The sequence below is a fragment of the Bos javanicus genome, chromosome 6 (genome assembly GCF_032452875.1).
Source record: "Bos javanicus breed banteng chromosome 6, ARS-OSU_banteng_1.0, whole genome shotgun sequence".
NCBI classification, from domain to species: domain Eukaryota; kingdom Metazoa; phylum Chordata; class Mammalia; order Artiodactyla; family Bovidae; genus Bos; species Bos javanicus.
This window is the reverse complement of record NC_083873.1, coordinates 85,514,684-85,534,270: the sequence shown is the minus strand read 5'-3', so window position 1 is coordinate 85,534,270 and position 19,587 is coordinate 85,514,684. Positions and strand designations below refer to the sequence as shown.

The 19,587-nt window shown below is 36.7% G+C and overlaps 1 protein-coding gene across 3 annotated transcripts in view; it reads left to right on the top strand.

Annotated features, from left to right (window-relative positions):
• Nucleotides 1-9,354: 9,354 nt before the first annotated feature.
• SULT1B1 (sulfotransferase family 1B member 1) overlaps nucleotides 9,355-19,587 on the top strand; it is a 42,921-nt gene continuing 32,688 nt past the window's right edge. The window contains exons 1-2 of one of the 3 annotated variants that reach the window (XM_061420359.1): nucleotides 9,355-9,427; nucleotides 9,527-9,652. The gene's annotated coding sequence lies outside the window, so the exon portion shown is untranslated. The other 2 variants (XM_061420360.1, XM_061420361.1) reach the window with 2 other exon arrangements.

Here is a 19,587-nt window from a genome sequence, read left to right as displayed (position 1 = left end):
ATTTGTCTGTTGTTTTCAGTTACCTACACCTTTCCACACATTAGACATATTTGTCTCAGGTTCCCAAGGTATTCTCCATTGTGGAATCAAATTCCTTACCCGTTTCAAAAGTGCTGTTTTGCACCAAATTTTAAAATAACATATTTTATGTACAACATTTCAAAAATAATTTAGACTGGTTCCCTATTTACCTTAATAATATAATTATGTCCATTGCATTTTTCCTTGTCTTTGATTTGTTTAACTATTTTAATCTACTTAGATTATATATGCAAACAGGAAAAGTATTCTTCCAATACAGAGAAAGCAATATTTTGGGATAAAAAAGCTATTCTTGTGTTTCAGAGAAATAAAGAAATTTCACAACCTATTAATGAGCAAATTTATATGCTTTATTGTATATGATTTAATAAAATCTAGAATTTATTTAATTATTAATTGAAAATCTGCATTTAAAGATGCAAAATGTCAGCATACTGTTTGGCTGAAAGACGTATATTTGTTATTGGGCCATAACTTGTGCCTTTGTTCTTAAGATATCACTGGTAATAAACCAGCACAAAACCCCAGGTTTGTTCCCCCTGAAAGGTAAGGAGGATTATCCTTTATATTGCAGAAGTGTGTTACCAAGAAAATGTATTCTTTGTAGAACACATGCCTTTTTAATCAATGAGGACAAAAAACTGCCTGTATCTTATGTCTTCAAGTCAGAATAAATAATAACTACTTTTAGATTTTGTTTTTGTTTTTCTTGACTATGGTACATGCACATAGGAGACAGTTAATAATAAAGGAATTCACAGTGGATGCTATAAACTGAGTTTTCAAAAATTTTTAATCCGTCTTTATTTCCTGTTTTGACTTACTTTCGTGAAGTATCCCTCACATTTCTTCACATTACAGGTATTCTTGATAATTATAAGCATTTTACAAACAAAGAAAATCCATTACTAAGAATTTAAATGATTTCCCTAAAATCTTACATTTAGAAAGCAATCAGATTTGCTTTATAATACTAATAACTGACATTTGCTTTTCCAATGCATATCACTGAAATAAAGCAGTGATCATTCCAAATTTTCAATCAATGTCCTTCACTTTCTTCCTTTATTTAACAATGAGTTTTTACCTTCAAATTTTATTGAGATACAATTGACAACTATCACTGTATAAAACATACAGCTTACTTATTTGACTTACATACATCATGAAATGACTATCACAGTAGATTTAGTAAACATCTGTCATTTTATGTAGATGCAATTTTAAAAACAGAAAAAAATATTTTCCTTGTGATGAGAACTCAGGATTTACTTTTAACAGTTTTCATATATGCCGCTGCTGCTGCTAAGTCGCTTCGGTTGTGTCCAACTCTGTGTGACCCCATAGATGGCAGCCCACCAGGCTCCCCCGTCCCTGGGATTCTCCAGGCAAGAACACTGGAGTGGGTTGCCATTTCCTTCTCCAATGCATGAAAGTGAAAAGTGAAAGGGAAGTTGCTCAGTCATGTCCGACTCTCAGCGACCCCATGGACTGCAGCCTACCTGGTTCCTCCATCCATGAGACTTTCCAGGCAAGAGTACTGGAGTGGGGTGCCATTGCCTTCTCCATTTTATATATGACATAGTGTTAATTATATTTAGCACATTGTACCTTATGTCTCAAGTACTTCTTTATCTTATAAGTAGAAATTTGTAATATTTAAATGCCTCATCCAAATCCACCTTCACCCCCATCCACTTCTGTTAACCATAGAACCGATTTCTTTTTTCTATGACTTTGTTTTCTAAGTAGAGTTGACCTAAACTTGTGTTTATTCTTGCTAGACAACATAGTGTCAGTATTTCTCTAGATGTAAAATTATCACCATGATAGGTCTAGTTATGATATGCACCATATGAAGATATTAGATAGTTATTGACTATATTCCCCACACTGTACATTTTATACCTGTTACTCATTTATTGTGAAACTGGAAGTTTATGCCTCTTAAACCCCCTCACCAATTTCTTATCTCTCATCGTCTCTCCATCTCTACACTCTGGCAGCCGCCTGTGTCTCCTTTGTATCTGTAACTCTGTTTCTCTTTTGTTATTTTTGTTCATTTTTTCTGTTTTTCTTTATATCCACATATGAGAAATAATATAGCATTTGTTTTTCCCTGTCTGACTTATTTCACTTAATACTCTCCAGGTACATTGATGCTGCCTCAAATGGTAAAATTTCATTCTTGTTTATGGCTAAATATTATTCCATTATATATATAATTGAATACTATTATATATAGCAGTAATAGATAGTGGGATATATATATGCACTGACAGAGAAAAATCCACTGCAAAAAGAAGAGATTAAATGATTTCCCCAAAATCTTACATATAGAAAGTAGGGAGATTTGTATTACAATATGTGGCTTTCCCAATGTCCAACAGAACTGGGACTGGAATCTAGGCAATTCTGTTCTGCTTTAAAACCCTACCTCACCCTTGACCACGGAGAAGGCAATGGCACCCCACTCCAGTACTCTTGCCTGGAAAATCCCATGGATGGAGGAGTCTGATAGGCTGTAGTCCATGGGTTCGCTAAGATTCGGACACGACTGAGCGACTTCACTTTCACGCATTGGAGAAGGAAATGGCGACCCACTCCAGTGTTCTTGCCTGGAGAATCCCAGGGACTGGGGAGCCTGGTGGGCTGCCGTCTATGGGATTGCACAGAGTCGGACACGACTGAAGCGACTTAGGAGCAGCAACAGCAGCACCCTTGACCAAACTCAGCATTTCATTAATTAAAAAATCAACAGTGGACAAATTAAAAAATATTTCTTAGTCTATACTGAGAGAAAAGTGGCTCAGATCAGGTTAGAAAGTATCTTTAGGTCTGACCTTCAGCTCTAAATCTCTAACCTAATTGACTATAAATGGTGGAGACTAGAAAGTGAAGGGTATTTAAAAATAAGGTCACAACAAAACTAAACAGAATTAATTACATCTTGGGCAAAGAGTGTGGAGTAGGGGTGTGAGTTCTAATACATTATTCTATACTTTCTATACTTTTACCTCCTACAGACTCACTATATTCAACCTGTCTCAGAAATTTTCGATTCTTCAGGAAAAGTTAAAAATATTGCAAAGAATAGCATGAGCCACCTATATTTATAGAAGTCTGAATCACCATTTTATATTTATTTTTTGGTTAAAGTTCTTTATTATTTTATGAGCACATTGAGATGTTCATAGGGTGTGTGTTCAGCCAACAATGTCAACTGAATTACTGTCTGGTGGGCTACAGTCCATGGGTTCATAAAAAGTCTGACACAACTAAGTGACTAGCACACATAGTCAGATGACATAAAATTAATCCTAGACTCAGATTTTTATTTCTTTCAAAACATGCAATAACTTTAAAGATGTCACTTATCTCAAGTTAATATAAATTTTAGAAATTTCAGGAACTACAGTGTATAATATCAACTTAATTTTATTAAAGAAAAATGAAAACATCATTATTATACCTTGCAAAAGAAAAAAATACATTTTATTTCATGCAAATAAAGTAAAAGCAGTAATTTGTTTTGTATTTCAAATAGTCATAAAATAACATTTTAGACTAGTCTCTGTTGGGATTCCCCTGGAAATTCAGTGGTTAGGATTCTGGGCTTTCACTGATGGGGGCCCAGTTTCAATCTCTGATCAGAAATTAAGATCCTGCAAGTCACATGGCACAGCCAAAAAAAAAAAAAGACTAGTTACTCTTTGATATATGTTTGCCTCATCCAGCTATGAAAGTAAACATTCTCAAAAGTATTAACAACATAACAGTAATTTATGCAAAAACAATTTCTAGTAAAAATCTAGATAATAAGAATTTAAAAGAAGGCAAAACTAATCTAAGATACAAACAAGTAAATATTCATTTTTAAAAACTTATACCAAACAAGATTCCCAATAGGGACTCCTGCCCAACCAACAAACTTTATCAGGCTGAGAATGGGTGAGGTTCAGATATGAGGTGTGTATCTCCAAAGCCACAGAGGTCGGGGAGGGAGGAATAATGGGATAAAGGATGGGATATAGAAGTACAAGTTATATGTTAATAGAAAATATCATTTTTACTTTTTGCTGAGGCAGCTTATGAGGACTTGGGCTAAAGACACACTTCCTTAAGAGAGTTTTTGTTGTTTCTTTTTCAAGAAATACAAACCTCAGGAAAAAGTATGGGCAGTAGAGGTAGCTGCTCACTCACCTTTCCCAAGTGTATACTAAAGAAAAGACAGAACCAATGGGTGTCTCCAGTTGCTCCTTTCCTATCTTGCAATAAGAGGAGAAAGGTCTTCCACTCAAGTCCTTCTAATGTTATGGTGAACAATGTTTACCCTTCGTGTGTGTATGTGTATGTGTGGTGTGTGTGTTGGGGATGGAGTGAGTTTGTACAAATGGAAGAAGAAAACTGGATATCAAGTAGTAGGCTTTATTATTTCCTTCTCCAGGGTCAAGATAAAGTCAGGATTATAAACAAAAACTACAGTGTCAAACAGGACTTTTCCCTTTGGCAGCAAAGATAGTTAGCACTCCTGTAGCACTCAAGATTATAACTTAGGTGCTGAGACATTCACTATCTATTGTTCTGAAAACTCATTTTTATTAACGGTAAGAAGAAAGAAAAAAAAAAAAGCATGTCCATATCCATAAACCCCAAATCCTTGCCTTGCCTAAACAAATGAAGCTGTCTTTCTTCAGGAAGAAGAGAATATATTTGATTGGTGTCAGTTGAAAATTTAATGTTTATTTTGGTTTTAATAATTGTACTCAACAAGCAACAAGTGAGAAAGTCTGTATTTGAACTCAAATTTATCTTGTAGACATTGAATTTCATGATCTCATCACTCTACTATGTTCTCACTTAAGGGTAATTACCAGATTTTGGGTCAAATTAAGGATTGAAGAAAGCAATTGTGAGATTAATTACATGCTGGCATTTACCAAGCACAATTGATTAAATAAAATTAATCTAGTTCCTATATCTAGGACTAAAAACCTTTAATATATTACATAACTTTATGAGTATTGACATAAATCTAAAAGCCTCTAATTCACCAGAACATCTACCAAGTTCATTCGAAGGGTCAAGATCAGTGCTAGTCTATATGACTAGCAAGTAAAGTTTTGAGTGTTGTGCACTCTACAATTCTAGGTGGTACAATTCATATTGAAGTAAAAAAAAAAAAACAAAAAAAAAACCTAATGTCCCTGAGATCTTAACAGACAATTGGTTTCTGAAGAAGAATAAGCTCCAGGTTTTGCCACAAAGGCACTTTAAATTATGTCAAATGAGTGTTTTTTTTTGTTTTTTTTTTTCTTTTGAAGACATCTAAGGAAAGAAGTCTAAACTATTTAAGCTCACTTTTGTATATTTTATTTCCCAATGCCAATAATTTTTTGTATTTCTTGTTAATATTTCTTTATCCAATAATATTCCTTCACTGTTACCATCCTTTTTCCTCATCAAAGGTGACTGAGGTTTATGAGGGTATTAATATTCAGATGAAGGATTTCTCCAGTTCTGAATAGGGAAGTGAGGAAAAACCCATTCTGGCAACGCCTGTCAGTGTAATCTGCCTTCAGAGAGGGAGGAAGAGAGATCTTCCACCTAATCCCTGCTTTCTTAGGTAGATGAGCTATGATGACACCAAGAATTTCAAGGAAGTGACTCTTACCATTATTTCTACCACAGGAGGAAGAAGACAGCCCCATTCTCAGAAATTAAAGGCAAACAAGCAATTTCAAAAAAAAGGTTACCTTTTCCTTTAGACTCATGCATCCATAAGAAGGGTAAGTAGAAAACTATTATGTATGCAGACATCACTGGTATAAGAAAAATGAAACTTGGAGAAAGTAGATAAATATTAGAACATTAAATTTCACGGTTGATCCTATCACTTCATAGCAAATAGAAGGGGGGAAGTAGAAGCAGTGACAGATCTTAATTTCTTGGGCTCTAAAAATCACTGCAGATGGTGACTGCTGTCATGAAATTAAAAGATGCAAACTCCTTTGGAAGGAAAATTATGACAAACCTAGACAGCATATTAAAAAGTAGATCTTTGCTGACAAAAATCCATGCAGTCAAAGCTATGGTTTTCGCAGTAGCTATGTACAAATATGAGAATTAGACCATAAAGAGGGTAGAGTGGCAAAGAACTGATGCTTTTTAATTGTGGTACTGGAGAAGATTTTTGAGCGTCCCTTGGACAGCAAGGAGATCAAATCAATCAATCCTAAAGGAAATCAATCCTGAATACTCATTGGAAAAACTGTCCCTCAAGCTGGAGCTCCAATACTTTGGCCACCTGATACAAAGAGCCAACTCATTGGAAAAAACCTTGATGCTGGGAAAACCAAGGGCAAGAGGAGAAGGTGGTAGCAGAGGATGAGATGGTTAGGTACATCACCAACTTCGTGGACATGAATTTGAGCAAACTCCAGAAGATAGTGGAGGACAGAGGAACCGGACATGTTGCAGTCTATGGGGTTACAAAGAGTTGAACACAACTTAGCCACTGAACCACAACAACAGCAAATATGGAAAATAAAAAGAAATGCTCTTAAAATATAAATAGAGAGCTAGGGAAAACATCACAAACTGAGAAAAGCTGTCATCACTTTTGCCTGGAGTTAAATATCATAAAGTAAAATGTCCAGTTTCAACATTTCCTCACTATCACTTTTAAACTTGATCTTTAAAAAAATTAGAACATTTATTCTGTATTACTAGGTTCAAAAATTGAGGATATTATTTTTATTAACATGTAGTGAAAAGTAAAATTCACTGTGGACATAAGCATGCATGGCTAAAATTTAGAAGCCCTTTTCCTCACAAATGAATCTATAAAAATTACATGCATATTTATCATTTCTTTGTATTTACTTTGCATATGCATTTTTTAAAGCATAGTACACATTCCTTGTCTTCAAAGAACTTATCTTCTTATAAGATAGATAATAAAAAACTAAAATTTATTAATAAATATCAGGCTATTGTGTAAAGGAAAGTTGCATGATGTTGGTCATTAGGGTTGATAAAATGTGCATTGATAATCCAATCATGAAAGTTTAAATTGGATGAAGTACATAACTTTGATTTAGCAATTCTGTCTAACATTTTTTTCAAAGTATGAAATTTTTTTCTTAATAGCAAAATTCAGCTCAAAACTGGCATGTATAGCATAATACCATTGGGTAGGGCATTTTGTGTAAAAATATTTAGAATATTTTAAAATACCCAAATATTAATAGCAGTTGTTTCTTAGAACAAATTTAAATTCACATTTTCTGTATCTTCTAGAATTATCTTGCAATGTAAATATATTACTTTAAAAAATATTTTAAGATTTCGTGTGCCTCTAAAATTTTATCTTTCCCACTTGAAATAAAATAAAACCCAATTTTTATTTAACTCTTCATAGAATTTATTTATGTATTTATTTTATTAGACACGTAGTGACATTGGAAGAACTCAAACTTCTTGAACACTTCTGCTTAGATTGACTAAAGTGTACACAGGGTTAATTTTAGGGAAAAAAGAATACATGCACTGTGAATCTTTTCTTTCTTAATCTAGCTCTTTTGTTTGTTAAGCCCACATGACTTAGAAGTCACAAGTTGTTTTCTGAACCTGATACTTTACCTAATATTTGTAAGATTTTAGATAAATCATTTAGAATTTCTGAATCTTAAAGGTAAAATTTGAGCTATCAATAGATTGAGGATGCCTTCAATCAATAATTATTTGTAAATCAGGAAGGCAGACACAATGTCTTTCTTTTTTTTCCCCAGTGTAGTGTCTGGGACATTTTAGGTCTGGTGACTGAATGAATAAACAAATGAATGGACAGATAAATGAATGAATGAAATATAGAATATTAATACAAGTTTTAAAAGACAGAATTTTTATTCATGGTTCTCAAAATATGATCCTCAAACTAATAGCATCAGTAATATCTCTGAGTTTGTTGAAATATTAATAGAACATTTTAAGGCTCCATCTTAGACCAAATTTATCAGTAACACTGGGTATTGGGATCCAGTAATTTGTATTTTGTCATGGCCTCCAAAATGGTTCTGAAACATGCTAAAACTCAAGAAGCTCTGATTTATGTTGTTTTTCAATTAGTATTAATATTAATTGAAGTTTGATGGTTTTGTTATAGGAACGGGGACCTCTTCCAGGGGCTGAGAATGGGCTCTTGACTAACAATCAGAAATGAGTTGTCTGAAGAGATACAAGTGCTGACAAAGCAAGAGACTTGATTGGGAAGGGAATCCTGGAGAGCAGGAGGGTAAGGGACCCAGGAAAACTGCTCTGCCCTGTGGTTTATAGTCTTGGGTCTTATGGTAATGGGATTACTTGCCAAGTTGTCACTGGTCAATCTTCTGACTCAGAGTCCCTTCTGGTGTCGCACACATTACCCAGCCAAGCTGGATTCCAGAAAGAAGGATTCTGGGAGGTTGATAGGACATGTGATGTTTACTTTTGAGCTTTCCCAAATTTTTCCTGTTGATGGTGGCTGGTTAGTTACTTGTTCCTTATCAGGACCTCTTGTCATAAAATAACTCAGGCAAATGGTTACTATGGTGTCTGACCGGGGTGAGGCCTTCAGTCAGTGTTTCCCCTAACAGTTTAATTGATAATGTGGTTGCCAGGCAACTTATGCACATCTGAAGTAGGGTTTGCCCGAAATTAACACCTTGTTGCCAAAGTTTGCCAGTTGCATTCCTTGGCATGTCCTGCCATACAGAAATACTTATATTGTTTCATGTATGTATTAATAGTTAGTTGCCAATATTTAAAAATTTAATATTTGGACATATCACAAAAAGAATCTAGATCTCTAAAAATGCTGCCCTCTTTTCTGCATGAAAAGGATGTGGTAGACCCTTGCCTCTCCAGCATCAGCATCATTAGCACATTTTTCTGCCACTAAACTCCTTTGTGTATATGTGACTTACCAAAAAAAAAAAAAGAGGTTGTGGAAATGATTAGAGTGACAGAAAACAAGTGTATTCTGAAACCATCAGCTCCACTCTATTTCTTCTGCCAAAATGTATTTTTAGTGTATGTTTGTGTAGCTTTGTTTTTTCTGTAATGTTGGAAACTCATGTTTCTTTCAGATGAAAATATACACACAATGACTTTTTATCATGATCAAAATTATTACAAGACATTCTTTAAAAATTGTAGAGAAACAACAGGATTCCACCCACTGAAACTTCAGCTTCTTTCCCTTTGTTTTTCTCTCTTTGAAGCCATGTAAACCTTTAAATCTAGGTAATTTCTGACTTTGCTTACTCTTGGCTGCCACCCTGATTCATTTCCTTTCAGGACTTCCTGCCTTTTCCAGCTGTTGAAGCAGCGGCCCTGCCTCTGTGTATGTAGTTCAAATTTGTATATCTTAACTGCCCATGAAGTCAATGACTACAGCATTCAGACCATATCTTTAAACTTTTTTTTTTTTTTAATTCCAAAGACTGGAATGAACCTCCCCGAGCTGGTCTTTCCCTCCCTTCAGGACTCCCACCAGGACCCAGGATTCCTTTTGGCAGCTGCGCCACCAACTGAAAAGGAAAACTGAAAAGAGGGATTAAATCCTGAGGTAAAGTTTTCTTTTTAAATCTCTTTTCTCTGAGTTTTTATCATGCATCCATGGCACAATGAGCTCCTTGAATAATTTCCGTTTTGAACATATGTTTATTGTTAGAACGTTTTTGCCTAATTGCAGTTTTCCCTCAGGAAACGCGGTGTTGTTTATATTGTACAGACTCTTAGTCTTTCAGTGATCCCTTTCATTTTTCTAGGTTCAGTGGGACTCTGCTTAAGCATGCCAGGATTGTGGGTCTTCTCATCAAACTGTAGGCTCATAAGGGAAAATGGAATCCACTCCAAGCTCTCATTTTTCTGCTCTCATCTGTACTTCACCCCATATACACACGTGCACATACACACCCTTTAGGGTACTTTCCAGAATACCGAACATGTTATTTAATTCATATATTTCATTAGCTGGAGTTCGATGTAGACTAAGTAGAGCTGCAGTTTGTTAGAGTGAAACAAATGGAGCAAATATTCTTTTCCCACTAAACGAATCTCAGTGTCATATGATTCAGTTTGTTTCTCCTAAGAGGGACAATGGTTTCCATTTTCCTCTTTTATTCTATTGTGTGTTTGTGTGTGCCAGTCGTATCCAACTCTTTGTGACTCTATAGACTGTAGCCTGCCAGGCTCCTCTGTTCATGGGATTTTCTATTAATGTTTCTTAAGTCAATTTTAGACATTTTAATTTTTAACTTATCACTCAACTGGGTAGATTTGTAGTATTGTGTAGACTGTACTATATAACACATTAAAAGTTTTTGTAATTTTTTGTCATTTTAAGATTTAAGAGACTTCTAGGAACTGATTTTTTAAAGTAAATATCCCTCATCAACCATCTGCCAAAGTATCTTACTCAATAATGTTAGTGGTAGCTCAGCTGGTAAAGGATCTGCCTGCAATACAGGAGACTCTAGTTCAATTCCTGGGTTGGGAAGATCCCCTGGAGAAAGGATAGGCTACTCACCCCAGAATTCTTTGTCTTCCTGCTGGTTCAGATAGTAAAGAATCCACCTGCAATGTGGGAGACCTATGTTCAATCCCTGGGTTGGGAAGATCCCCTGGAGGAAGGCTTGGCAACTCATTCCAGAATTCTTGCCTGGAGAATCCCATGGACAGAGGAGTCTGGTGGGCTACGATCTGCGGGATCGCAAAGAATCAGACACGACTAAGAGACTATGCACAATCCTATATCTTTGGGCTCTCTCCCCTGAATATATCTTCTCATATAGTTCTAAACTCATCATCATCCACTGGTCATGATGAGGCTATGCTAATCCCAGACTGTTACTCCAAGGTTCTTGAATTGGTTACACCCACTTCCCAGATGTGACTAGTATGTAGTCATTATCCTTTTGTTACTCATAGCCCTCCTTCTCTGACAACATTTTTGCAGCATGAGGAGTTGAAGTTTTTGTCAGAGGGAAGTTTGCTTTGTCAAATAAACAAACAAAAAAAATCCCCTACAAACTGTGAACACCCTTAACCAAATGAGATAAATCAGGAACACCTTTGACTCTAGTCAGGCCTACCCAGGCAGTATGACCAAGTGAGCAAAGCTGGGAAAACTGAACTCTATTTCTGAGACACACCTCGCTTGCTATGAGTCTGAGCAGACTTCCTGCAACTGTTTCCTAATCTCAGTCTGTAAAATGAAAGTAAGATTTATCATCAGGGAGATAATATATATGAAGCACATTCAATATAATTTATTTTCTGGAAAACAATTCATTTTTGTAAATCATTTATATGCACTCTATATTGTTAGAGAGTACCTTAATAGTAGTTTAAAACCATGCTTCCCCAATTTTCTTCTAAATGTAAGCTACTTGGGGATTTTATTAAAATATAAGTTCTGGTTCTGGACTGGAGCCTCAGATTCTGCATTTGTATTACAAGCTATCAAGTGATGACAATAGTGCATGGGGCTTGCATATGTACCATATTTAAATAGCAATTATGAATCAATTATGTAAATATAAGACAATCAGTTCAGGTCAGTTCAGTCACTCAGACATGTCCGACTCTTTGTGACCCCATGAACCACAGCACGCCAGACCTCTCTGTCCATCACCAACTCCTGGAGTTCACCCAAACCCATGTCCATCGAGTCGGTGATGCCATCCAACCATCTCATCCTCTGTTGTCCCCTTCTCCTCCTGTCCTCAATCTTTCCCAGCATCAGGGTCTTTTCAAATGAGTCAGCTCTTCGCATGAAGTGGCCGAAGTATTGGAGTTTGAGCTTCAACATCAGTCCTTCCAATGAACACCCAGGACTGATCTCCTTTAGGATGGACTAGTTGTATCTCCTTGCAGCAGTACAAGTTAAATTAAAATGAGTAAGCAAAGAAACTAAAAAGTTTAAGACATGAAATGGAACCAGGAATGATGTTATAAATGTATAACATAATGTTAAGCACATATTATGTGAGAAACAAATTTGTCTGTGTGATTTGTTGCAGACCATATGGAAAATAAATCTGTGTCCTCAATACCTACTTGCTTTTCCGATGACAATTTGTGTGTTTAATAAGAGTTGGTAAGTGGAGTTACATTTCTACTAAATGCTAAATTCCAGAGCCAAAAATAAAAAAAGAAAAGAGAGCCTCATTTATTTTTCTCAACTGATTCAGAATATGCCAGTGTTCAAATGAGGCCTGGAATTGATATTTACCTTTACATAATCTGGAAATTTTAATTTGCTAAGTAATTAATAGAATAAAATGTTTCAAGGAAAACTATTTCATTTACTATGTGAAGCTCAAATCTAATATCTGAATATACTATGTTTATTTCTGCTCTCACTCATTCCTTATATCCAAACTCCAAAGTAACACTATCCCTAAGATCTTAGAAGATTCTGTATGGGAAATACATGTCGCATCATTCATTCATTCATTTATTCAATTCATTTAACACCTATTTTATTCTCGGTACGGCGTTTACCTACTCAGTTCCTCTTCCTTTCACTTCTTGCTCTGTTGAATTTTTGACCAACCACATTATTTGTTCCATTCTTGAAGCTGCTGACATGTTCCAGAATTTTTTCTGGACCTAACAAGGGATTACAGATGCAAACAGATAGGATAATTAAGAAGCATCATGAAGACAGCAATTTAATATGGAATATTTAATTTTCTAAAATGCCCAGACCACATAGCTCTCACCTGCATCCTTGTTTTAGTGTCTTGCTGGCTCTAAACCTATTTGTGTCCTGTGCTGAGACTGCTTTTTCATTTAGATACTCTTTTCTAGTCTCCTCAGGTCCCCAAATCTTTTATTCTGTGAGCAATAATGAATATGTAAAATTCAAATTATTTTTCCTATATTTCTAGCATAAGATGCCATATATTTTTAGACAAATGCATTATATAATAATAACTTTTATTGGGAAAACTAAAAAAATGCATTATTGTGGGCATATCCACCAATTGTCAGACATAAAATATGATATATAATGCGTATCTTATAGTTTAAAATGAAAAATACATGCAGATTTTTCTCTCCTAGACTTTTTTAAACATTATTTATTATTTTGGCTGCACTGGTTGTTGGTTGCTGTGTGCAGGCTTTCTCTAGTGGCAGAGAGTGGGAGCTGCTTTTCATTGCGGTGTGCGGGCTTCTCATTACAGTGGCTTCCCTTGTGGAGCACGGGCTCTAGAAAGTTGGAGCTTCCATAGCTGCTGCACTTGGGCTCAGTAGTTGTGGCACACGGACTTAGTTGCTCCACTGCATGTGGGATATTTCAGATGAGGGATCGAACCTGTGTCGCCTGTATATTCTTAACCACTGGACCATCAGGGAAGCCCCTCTTCTAGACTTTTTTTAAGAGCCTGGAGAATGGGGTCTAGCAGGGTGTGGAGAAGTTATCTCTAAAACACAAGGCTGTTACGCAATATATTTTTCCTAATCTAAAGCATTTCTTTTTCTATAGAAAAGCATGTGAGTTTAAATAGCAGCTAGCTTTTATGTTAGTGCTTTTTTTTTTGTGGTTCCCATTACACAGATTGTTAGCCTAACAAGTTTCAACAATTTTCAACTTACCAAATTACTTTCAAAATATTTTCCTGATAAAAATATTTGTATCAATTTGCCAATCAGCGATCTGCAGTCTTTGATGTCTAGTTATAATTATTTGCTAGAGGCAATACAAGTTTATCTGAGATACATAATTTATGTTGTTAATTCAAACTCTATCCATCTGATCTTATACATTATCTATCATTATTATTGATTGACAAGTTCTCAGAAATAAATGGAATAGTAGATTATAATGGATCTTAAAATTTCTACATTCTACCTTTCCTTCTATTTCTGAGAGGCTTATGTTCCTTGAGGGCAGAGAGAAGGGTTGTAAAATGAGAAACACATTAGCAAGAGCCAGGCTACAGTTTCATATCCAAAGTTCAGTGAAGATGAAGTGGAAAAAGTAAATAATGATGAGCTCTATGTGATGGTTAATTTTGTGTGTCAAAATGATTGACACACAGGAAACCCATATATTTGGTCAAAAATTATTATCAGTGTGCTTGTTAGTGTATTTCCTGGATGAGATTAACATTTGAATTATTATATGAACAAAACAAACTACCCTCCTTAGTGTGGACAAGCCTTATCCAGTCAGTTGAAGGTCTGAATCACAGAAAAAGGCAGACGCTCTGGGAGTCAGGTGGAATTCCTCTTGCCTGACTGTTTTTGAGCTGGGATATCATGTTTTCCTATCTTCACACTTAAACATGAGTTCTCACTGGGTCTCAAGCCTGCAGGCCTTCAGAAGGGAACTACACCATTGACTGTCCTGGGTCTCCAGCTTGGGATAACTTGATTCTATTTCTCTGGAGAATCCTGACTAATATACTCTCAAAATGTTTTGAATAGGTTAGCAGATCAATAAGATTCTAATTCAGGATTAGTATTATTCAGGATTATTATGATAAGAATAGTTACCACTCAAAAATATGCAAGACAATTTTTAATGCATATAAATACATACATAAAGAGATTTATCATATGTAATTGGCTTAGATGATTTTAGAGGTGAACACGTCCCAATATGTGCAAGATGATTTGCAAGCTGGAGACCCAGAATAGCTAGTGATTTAATTCCAATTGAGTCTGAAATCTAAGAACAATGAGAGTTAATGGTATAGTTTAATTCAAAAGCTGCCAGGCTTCAGACTCAGGAAAAGTTGATGTTTTAGTTCCAATCGGAAGGCAGGAAAAAAAATGTATTACATCTCAAAGACTATCAGGTAGGATGCATTCATTCTTACTCAGATTTATTGTTCTAATCAGGCCTTAAATTCACAGAAAAAGGTCATTCCACACTAGGGAGGACAATCTGCTTTACTTAGTATTGCCCATTTAAACATTAATCTCATCCCAAAACATCCTTACAGAAACACTCAGAATAATGTTTGACCAAATGTCTGGGCATCTGGTGGCCCAGTCAAGTGGACACATAAAATTAATCATCATAGCTTCTAGGAAAAATAGAGTACCATAAATTAAATGTTCCCCTTTGTGTGAAACAACCAACAGGAATATGGATAGAAAACAACTTGGGCCCTATTATTTCCCCTATTTACTGCTTTGAGAGAATTACTGGGCCACAACTCAGGGAGGAAAACCCAGGTACAACATCAGAAATCCAATAGAAAGTATCAGGCATGCAAATTAGCAGAAGGCAATCATAGTGAAAGGAAAAATTAGGTAATTGAAAATAATCTAGAACTAACACAGATGTTAGAGTTAGCAAACAAATGTATTAAAACAATCATTATAACAATATTCAATATGCTCTAAAAGTTTTCTGCTTTATTGACTATGCCAAAGCCTTTGACTGTGTGGACCACAATAAACTGTGGAAAATTCTGAAAGATACGGGAATACTGACCACCTGATCTGCCTCTTGAGAAACCTGTATGTAGGTCAGGAAGCAACAGTTAGAACTGGACATGGAAAAACAGACTGGTTCCAAATAGGAAAAGGAGTACATCAAGGCTGTATATTGTCACCCTGCTTATTTAACTTATATGCAGAGCACTTCATGAGGAATGCTGGGCTGGAGGAAGCACAAGCTGGAATGAAGATTGCAGGGAGAAATATCAATAACCTCAGATACGCAGATGACACCACCCTTATGGCAGAAAGTGAAGAGGAACTCAAAAGCCTCTTGATGAAAGTGAAAGTGGAGAGTGAAAAAGTTGGCTTAAAGCTCAACATTCAGAAAACTAAGATCATGGCATCTGGTCCCATCACTTCATAGCAAATAGATGGAGAAAAAGTGGAAACAGTGACAGACTTTATTCTTTTGGCCTCCAAAATCACTGCAGATGGTGACTGCAGCCATGAAATTAAAAGACACGTACTCCTTGGAAGAAAAGTTATGACCTACTTAGGCAGCATATTAAAAAGCAGAGATATTACTTGGCCAACAAAGGTCCATCTAGTCAAGCCTATGGTTTTTCCAGTGGTCATGTATAGATGTGAGAGTTGAACCATAAAGAAAACTGAGCACCGAAGAATTGATGCTTTTGAACTGTGGTGTTAGAGAAGATTCTTGAGAGTCCCTTGGACTGCAAGGAGTTCCAACCAGTCTATCCTAAAGGAAATCAGTCCTGGGTGTTGATTGGAAGGACTGATGCTGAAGCTGAAACTCCAATACTTTGGCCACCTGATGAGAAGAGCCGACTCATTTGAAAAGACCCTGATGCTGGGAAAGATTGAAGATGGGAGTAGAAGGGGATGACAGAGGATGAGATGGTTGGATGGCATCATTGACTCAATGGGCATGAGTTTGAGTAAACTCTGGGAGTTGGTGATGGACAGGAAGGCCTGGCATGCTGTGATTCATGGAGTCGCAAAGAGTTGGACATGACTGAACTGAACTGAACTGAAAAGTTGAGACAAGAAGAGTATAATCATTTCCCAAATGATCTTCTAGAGATGGAAACTATAATGTCTGAGGGGAAAAAAAACACAAAACTTTGGAAGGGATTAAAATCAGATTGCACATTGCAAAAGAAAAAGTTAGTGAATATAGAGAAATATAGCCATAGACATTATCTGAACTGAAACACAAAGAGAAAAAAATTTTTTTTTTAAGATTAAAGGAGCTTCAATGAGCTGTAAACAAATTCATGTATCTTGGAGTATCAGAAGGAAGAGAAAGAGACCCTCAAAAAAGGTATTTGAATAAATATTGAATGCAAACCCCAAATTCACAGAAGTTCAATAAACAGGAAGCACAGGCACACATACAAACCCATGAAAATAACCACATGAAGGCACATCATAATTTAGTTGCTCAAAACCAGTGATATTATAGAATATCTTAGAAGCAGACAAAAAAAACAAATGCATTATACACAGAAGAACCAAGGTGAGAAAGACAACACATTTCTTGTAAGAAAAAATTAGGAGAAACAAGATGGTGGAGGAGAAGGTGGGTGTGGTGTACTTCTCTCTCCATGGATGCATCAGCAATACACCTTAAGACAAAGAAGATCTTGCAGAACACCAGTTGAGAGTGGGCAGGAGCCTTTGACCACTGGAAAGGAATATATAGATGCACACAAATCACGGTAGGACGAAGGAAGGAGGGGAAAAAAAGGAGAGTTATCAGGACTAGACATGTACCCGGGGGGTGGGGGACCTGAAGCAGGGATCAGATACCCACATCAGGGCAATTGTTTGGGACACAGGAGAAGCATTTGAGGCTGTTGGAGAGTGCAGCAGCTCATCTGTGACAGTCTGAAAGGAATGAGAACCACACAATCTTTGCCACAGCCCTACCTACCCTGGACAGGATTTGAGTCCCCTGGAATGTGCAGTGACTCGGAGCTGGACTGTAGGGATTGGAGAGCAATCCCAGGGTGAGATCTGCTGTTAACTGCAGGGAGATAGTGAGAGGGGACATGAGGGAGGAGGTGGAGGGGGAAATACCTTGGAAGGAAAGCTGGCCAGCCATGGAGGTAAGGCAAAACTGCTGAGTCACACACAGAGGGTGGAGCCATCACTGTAGCCTCTCTTTCCCCACATGCAAGAGCCAGCAGCTGACCAATAGACCCAAGAGAGGGTATCCCTTTAAGTGCCTGATGCCCTGAGCAACAGAGAAAGATCAGATAAAGAGATCCTTTGAAGCCAGGTGCCAGAGGCTAGAAAAAAAACTAATAGCACCATATTTCCTGCACCAATGGCTGCTGGCTCCCCTGTGTACATGGCATTGCCAAGGTCCCCATGATCCAAGCAGCTGCAACACCTCCACATCCGGTCCTCACTGAAGCAGACCTAAAACCTCCAGGGAAGCCTCAGGAGCAAACTCCTGTGGACGACCCACATACAGAGGTGGAAATAAAACCACAATTGAACCCCAGGGGCAGTGTGGCTAAGGAATAAGATTGAAAACCTTCCCAATAACTGTACAAGCTGCAGTTTAAATCCACATGATCACCTAGGCAGACTCTGTCTATGCAATATATAAAAGGGCAATGAGAGTTCCCACAAAAGAAAATGCAGTAGCTCTGGCACCTGTGGACAGTGGAGGCAAGAACATGCAGCATTAGAGGCAGGAACATGCAGGAGTAGGGTCAAGTTAGTCTGAGCTGTTCCCATAGCAGGTCCAGAGACCAACCAACCCGTTATTGGAAGACATTTTAAGGAGGCAGAGGTGGACTATCCAAGAAAAATGTCTATTATTATTCTTATATTTTAATTTGTTCTGTAATTGGCTCTGGATTTTTCTTCCCTGTTCCTGTGGTTGATTTTATTATTGATATTACTCTATTTAAGCTTTTGAGAACTTTTTTTAAATCCAATTTTTAATTTCCTTTATATATTTCTACCTCTATGTTGGCCTTTTGCAGTTCTGTGGAATTTTTTTTTCTTTTAAAAATTTTTTCTAAAATTTATTTTTTGATATTTTTCATATATATATATATATATATATATATATATATATGTATAAATATGTTTGTGTGTGTGCTAAGAAGCTTCAGTCATGTCTGACTCTTAGTGACACTATGGACTGTAGCCCACCAGGCTCCTCTGTCCATGGGGTTCTCCAGGCAAGAATACTGGAGTGGGTTGCCATGCCCTCCTCCAGAGGATCTTCTCAACCCAGGGATCAAACCCCCATCTCATTATGTCTGTTGCATTAGCAGGCAGGTGTTTTACCCCTAGCAATACCTGAGAAGTGCCACCCCCCTTTTTTATATACTTGGATTTAACTTTGCTTTTCTATTTTTTTCTTTTTCTTTCTTTTATTCATCATGTTTGTTAGTTTTTGTTTGTTTTCTTTGCTTTATTTCCTAGTTGGCATTCTGCTTTGGTTTTGTTTTTCAGTTTGTATTTTACTTAGCTTTGATTTTAATTGGTCTATATCATTTTTGGTTTCCTTTGCTCACTGGATCACTCTCTTGTACTTTCTTTGGACTGTTTTGGTTTCATTTGTGTGTTTGTGTGTGCATGGGTGTATATTCTACTGTTTAAAAATTATTAGTCTGATTTTGTACTTACCATTGTCTAAGGGTCATTTTTTGTTTCTTGTTTTATTTTTTCTTTTGTTCTTGTCTATTTTAATCATCTTTAATGCCATAACTTACAAATTGTATAATCTCAGATCCCTGGCCAGAAATCGAGCCTGAGCCTTTGGACTGAAAGTGTTGAGTCCAGGACCCTAGACTGCCAGAGAACTTCTAATCCCAGGGATTAGTTAGTGAGAACTGTCATGAAGGCCTCCAACTATATACAAGACCTGGCATCACCCAGTTGCCCACAACACCCAGTGAAGGACACCTTGCCCAAATAAGCAAGACAAAATTACAAACCCAGTCATCAGTACAGAGGATTCCCAAAGACACTCCAAAATATACCACCTCACACAGCCCTCCCCATTAGAGGGGAAAAAAAACAAAACCTCACCACCTCCCACCAGAA